This window comes from Malania oleifera, chromosome 9 (genome assembly GCF_029873635.1).
Source record: "Malania oleifera isolate guangnan ecotype guangnan chromosome 9, ASM2987363v1, whole genome shotgun sequence".
In the NCBI taxonomy this organism is placed as follows: domain Eukaryota; kingdom Viridiplantae; phylum Streptophyta; class Magnoliopsida; order Santalales; family Ximeniaceae; genus Malania; species Malania oleifera.
The window spans coordinates 35,526,543-35,532,846 of record NC_080425.1 but is presented as its reverse complement, the minus strand read 5'-3'; positions in this window follow the sequence as shown (position 1 = coordinate 35,532,846).

Sequence of the window (6,304 nt, the reverse complement as noted above, 5' to 3'; positions counted from 1 at the left end):
TATAGGCTTTGGAAATTTTCAAAGGATTTTTCACTAATCACTTTACTAATTTCTCTCTAGTCCTTGCAAATGAACCCTTATATATAGAAATGGTAAAAATTATAACCATTGGGGATATGTAAGGAAATATTAAATTTATTTTAAAACTTTTTAGTAAAAATAACCATGTTTAACCATCTTAACCGTGGTAAAAATATAAGGCAACCCGAGAGTTTTGGGTGGCTGACCTACGGTTCGGTCACCTAAACAGACTCAATTATAAAAGCGGTTTTTCAAAGTTTGGGGTGCCCAAGTCAAGGTTCGGTTGGCTGAATAGATGCGATTTGCACACTGTCCATGGTTCGAGTGCTTGATCAAGATTTTGGTTAACCGAACTCATGTGCTCGATCGCCCGAGGATATTTTGAATATGAAGTTTAGGCTGCCGAGTTGGTGGGAATGTCAGAGTTATGGTTCAGTCGCCCGTGGATGATTCGTTCAAAAATGTTCAATTGCCCGAAACCAAAGTTAACATTTTGACTCGACAAGGGTTCAATCGCCTGAGGTGTTTTGAACACTCGGGGTTTGGTCACCCAAAACCTCACAGATTTGCCCTTTTTGTCCATTTTCACTTCAATTAATTCCCCTAATATGTTAAGTGATTTTGGGGACATCTAATGTGTTTGTGCATGGACCAAAAGACCTTCTAAGGTCTTTGAGGACACCGAAAAAATTCGGCGTCGGTCAACCGAACCTAAGGTCACTCTATGGTCTTAAGCTTATAATCCTACATGTATGATATGCATTAATATTACAAACCTTTCCTATTTTACTATTACAAACCCGGAATGAACATAAGTCTTTAGGGTCTTTAGTCTTCAAGTCTTCACATGTCATCAAGTGATCTTGCTAATATGAGCTTGCACACAAACTTGATAGACATTAAATACCAGAGTATTTGTCATAATCAAAATAGGGTGTGACCCATAAGGTCAACAATCTCCCCCTTTTTTATGATGACAAATACTTGCTATCCCCCTTTTGGCAACAACAAGAAAGGCCTAAATAAACATTTAAGTATCTAAGCAAATAAAAGATAATTATTATTCATATATAGTGGTTTAGGAAGATTTTTAGAAAATTCGACAGCATGCCGTTTGAAAATAGAGCATTTCCCAAAAATATCTATATAGAAATGACCTGATTGAGTTCAAGTTTTTAATTATTCAAAACAATCAACTCAAACAGTCCAATATAATCAAGAAGTATTACTTTCAGCATCCAAAAAGATAATATGATTATATAATGCACAATAAATGATATAAGTATGAAATATAGAAATTAAGCACACAAACAGTATAACTGGTCATTTAAATTTAAAATGACATAACAAACATGATTAGACCTAAATTATCCACAAGCCATTTCAGTTCAAATATTTCACAAGACCCGTGAAAGATTTTAGTTCAAAGCACATGGCATATGAAAGCAGATAGAAGGTTTGAGCATAAAAACAGTCCAACAAGTTCGCATGCATTTTCATATGAAGTTACCAAACTAGTTATGCAATTTTAAAAATATATATATGTATATAATAAATATATATCCCCTTTAGGATGTTGTTAAGAAATACTGGGAGTGATGCATTGCTGAAAAGGAAACTTTTAAAATAAGGCACAAACAAGCATCAATGTTCTGGTTTATCATTTAGGCATGATTTCATAAGATAATCGGGATATGACAACTATATAGATCCTAAAAATTTCAAACAATTTAATTGCAGGATCACTGGAAAACACAAACAACTTGTGGCAAATCAATATATTTTTATTTTAAAATATTCAATAAAATCCTAACAATTAAGTGCATGTCACAAAGAGTTCAAGCCAGATCTAAGCTGAAGATGTTGGAGAACATAACAGAATGAGATTTAATTTTGGATGCTTCCCTTATCAATTTGAATTTATGATTAGATACAATAAGCTACTTGTACTAGATAGAGAATTATTTCATAAGTCATCAATCCAAATCTTTAAAATCAACTATACTGAGTATTTGTCAATTACATTTGTCACTTGATTAGTATAGTTGCTCCTATAAACCATAGATGCATCAGAGAGTATATATTAAGGCATGCAATAATGTTCATGACCCAAAAACATTCCATATAAAATCATAGAACTTCAAGTGCAGGATATCAAAAGAGCCACAATATTTTGATATATGAGTTCTTTGAGCCTTTTCTATAGGGATGGAGCCGAGCTCCTCTAAATGTCTGATGATTATGTTAGGATGAAGTTTAATTGTTTAATTGAGTTTCACTCATCCTTTCAAAAATATTTTAACTTTAATTTTATTATAATCATCTTTGGACATGGTTTTATGTTGGGAAAAGTCTATCGAAATTTTGGCAACATGCCATCTGTAAATTGGACATTTTTCCATAAAACCTGTACCTAAAAGGTTCAAACAAACAATTTATAATTATGTTTCAAGGTATACAAGAACCTATATCCACTACTAGCATGTAATTCTCATCAACTGCATACGCCATGTAGGACACATTCTAGACTACGCATGCAATCAGGTAGCAATCATCAATTAGTAAAATATAATCTATCCATCAAAGAATATAGATAACATAAAACAGAGGATAGATTTGAGTTCAGTACAGTGCTATTATTCATCAAGGCATATAAAGTATGATCATGAGAGCATTCAAAGTATATAGCTATGAAATGGAAATGCTCCCCCTTAGTTATGCATTTAATCATTTTATGCATTTTCATATTTTTTTTCAAATTCTTGAGCCAAAATTTTTAGGATTTTCAATGATTTAAACTTGGCGTCGATTGCATAGGCTTCAATGGACCAAAAAGTCACAATCAATATTCTTTCAATGTACAAAGCCTATAACTGCCTCTTTTCTTATAATCTTCAAAATGTGAGAGGCATGGGTTCAAATGGCTTTCAGTTTAAGAATGCATATACATAGGTCTACTTGAATTTTATATATTCATCTAGATTAAGACCTAGTGCAACCAACTTAGCCATTCAACTCATTTCTAAGGATATGAAGCTCCAAATGATTTAATTTTAAAACTTGGGAGCTTTTGAACGGAAGATAAATAAATACTCTTTGAAAATTTAAATCACTAATAGGTACAAAAGAGTATTTAGGATAGACATGACCTTTTTCAAAATATTTCTGTGATGATAATTATGCCCAAGCTTGGGCAGAGAGCATATAGGATATGTGAATGTTGTGAACAATACTCTTTGGTGATTGGGAAGTATCATTTAGATATTATCACAATTTGGAGTAAGGATACAAACCAAGGAAAGGATGAATCAATACCTGATATGATCGTGGTTTGGTAAAGATTTCCTATGGAGGGATTAAACCAAAATTAAAGGATTTGCAATTTAAACTCAAAGGGACTGATCCCCTAGTGGATGCCTCTACTTTGGTTATAACTATGAGAAGCACTCAATATATATTAGTCATTTATGATCAATAGTGCTTTAAGCCTAGAGTGATGACTTGATTTTGATTTAGGCTTTTCATATTCAAAAATGAGTTTAGGGCATAGTAATATATGATATAATATGGATCCCTAACACCCAATATTGTGCAATGGACAATAGTGGCTTAACTTAAAGTATTATATTTAAGCATGGGTTGAGCATTTAGAAATATTTACCTAGCAATGATGCCTAGTCCATTTGGAAGTGGATTTTATTCAATTTTTGAATTGGCTTGCTAATCTTATGATTCTTAGTATGGCAAAAGTGTATAGTGAATACATATACTAAGAATTTTTATTTTAAGCACAAACCACTTCCTAAGCCTATAGTCATCACAACCCCTAAACCTGGAGCTAAAGGAAGATTAAAATATTTATACAATTTCTATTTGAATCCGATTTTCCTTAGATCCTACAGGGTTTGCTTTGTTGATTATCCATTTCATTTCCTTTCCTTTTCTAAGCCTCTAACACTTCTAAGTAGACAGTTAAACCACACGTGCCCTTTTCTTTCATGAAGTAAGCATATTTTGTATATACGTGAAGAATCATGCTTATTTAAACTATTTTTCCTTGATAAGGCATAAGGATGCTTATGGGATTTGAAGGATGAATCCTTTTCGAAAATGTTTTTCTTTTTAACTCTTAAGGGTTTGTTTGAACTATACTTCCCATCTTTGGATTTGAAAATCATTTCAAAATTATCTTCAATCTTTCTTTCTAAATAGATGATTTTCAATACCTTCACAATATTTTTATTTTTTAAGATGGCATGATGATTTTTCAAATCTTTTATTTGTTTGGCCAATCTTTTATTTTCATTTTTCACTACAATTTCCTGCTTAGATAATCTAACTAGAAAGTAATGAAATTTAAATGAAGCCTTTTCTAGTTCTCCATACAAGGGCATGCTTTTAACATTTAGTTCATCACATGATTCATCATAAGATATATCATAGTAATTATATGAATCATTGCATGCTTGTTCAATAGGACTATCACAAATATTTTCATATGATTCATCATACGATATGTTGCCATACTTTTCACAGGAATCATCATCGCATATATCATTAACATTATTATCAACAGATGATTCAGCATAAGACACAAGCAACATTCAGCATAAGAATCATCAATCAAGTTAGAGTGAGAATCATTTACCTCATCGCTGATTATTAGCTCATGATTTACCTCCTTTTCTTGGGTCTCTCAATATCTTTTATCCAACTCAACCTAGATCTCATGTGCACTACTACATGCCATAATCTCATGAAGAATATTAGTATCTAAAGCACAGTACAGTAAATCCATGGCATATGAATTTGCATGCATCAAATTAATATCATTTTCTACTGGCATACAAATTCCTTTATCAATCACCTACCAAGCCCTTCAATTCATAGATTTTACAAAAATGATAATTCTAATTTTCTAGGCGGTGTAATCAACACCACAAAATAATGGAGGACTGGAAGGTAATCGTCCCTCTCCGAATGGGGATACACCAATGTGAGCCATCGAGATCTTTTAGTAAAAACAATTAAGTCAAAGCCACGAGACTTTGATACCAGATGTTAGCCTTGGTGTATTCCTAAAAGGGGGGGTGAATTGGGTATTTAAAATTTCTTCCTAGGTATGTTCAAGTCAGCAACAGTAATATTCAACCTAAGGTTTTTCTATATACTCATAAACCCAAATGCACAAATAAATAAAATGTACAGAAATTAAATCATGTGCAATATTCATAAAATAACATAAACGTGCAAAAAATAAATTACGAAAAAGTAAAGTGCACACACGATATGTTATCGGGGTTTAGCCAACTGTGCCTACATCCCCGCCTTTAGCTCATAAGCCAGAGGATTCCACTAATGCTCACTTAACGAGTGGATTGACACTGTTTACAACCAGGTCAATTAACGGGGCTGGCCTCAACCTACATTTTACCAGGATGGTGCACCTAACTTTCCTAACCGGGTCTAAGCCAATTTGAGACTATTCAACATGGCTAGTCTCCCTCTTCAGACCCTGCCTAAAATACAACAAATATGAAAATTTTCGCACAAACAAACGCTTCTTACATAAGCAAATATGTACTACAATACGCACAGTATAATCAATGCACACCAAACATGTAAGAACGATAAGCTCAGTGGTGTATATGTGCAATCTACACTTAGTACAATGATAATCTCAAGTATGCACAAGAGTGTTCAAACAAGCTTATCTTTGAAAGCAAAGTATATCAAATCTCAATATCAAATTAGTGTTTTAAAGATACTAGCAATAATATTCAAACGAACTCAAAAATATTTTCTCAAATTGTATCAAGCACAATAGTTGTTTGAAATCAAGTTTTGTAAAATATTTTGCACACAAAAATTATTACTTAAGGAATCTTGCAATGACAATGCAAGGATCCTCAAGCTAATGAGTTTCCCCAATACTAGATTTATCAAGTTAAATCTATGGGAAGAACCCTAGCCAAACTCTCAACACAAAAATCAAACAATACAAATTTCAATGAGAGTATAGGGCTATTTAGAATGAAGCACTAATAATCTAAACACTCTCTCTAAGCTTGGATGATCAAATAAAATGAAGTAAGAAAGTATTTGGGAGTATTTGAGAAATATAGGCTTTGAAAATTTTCAGAGTATTTTTCACTAATCACTTTGCTAATTTCTCCCTAATCCTTGCAAATGAACCCCCTATATATAGAAATGGTAAATATTATAACTTTTGGGGACATGTGAGGAATTATTAAATTTATTTTAAAACGATTTAGTAAAAATA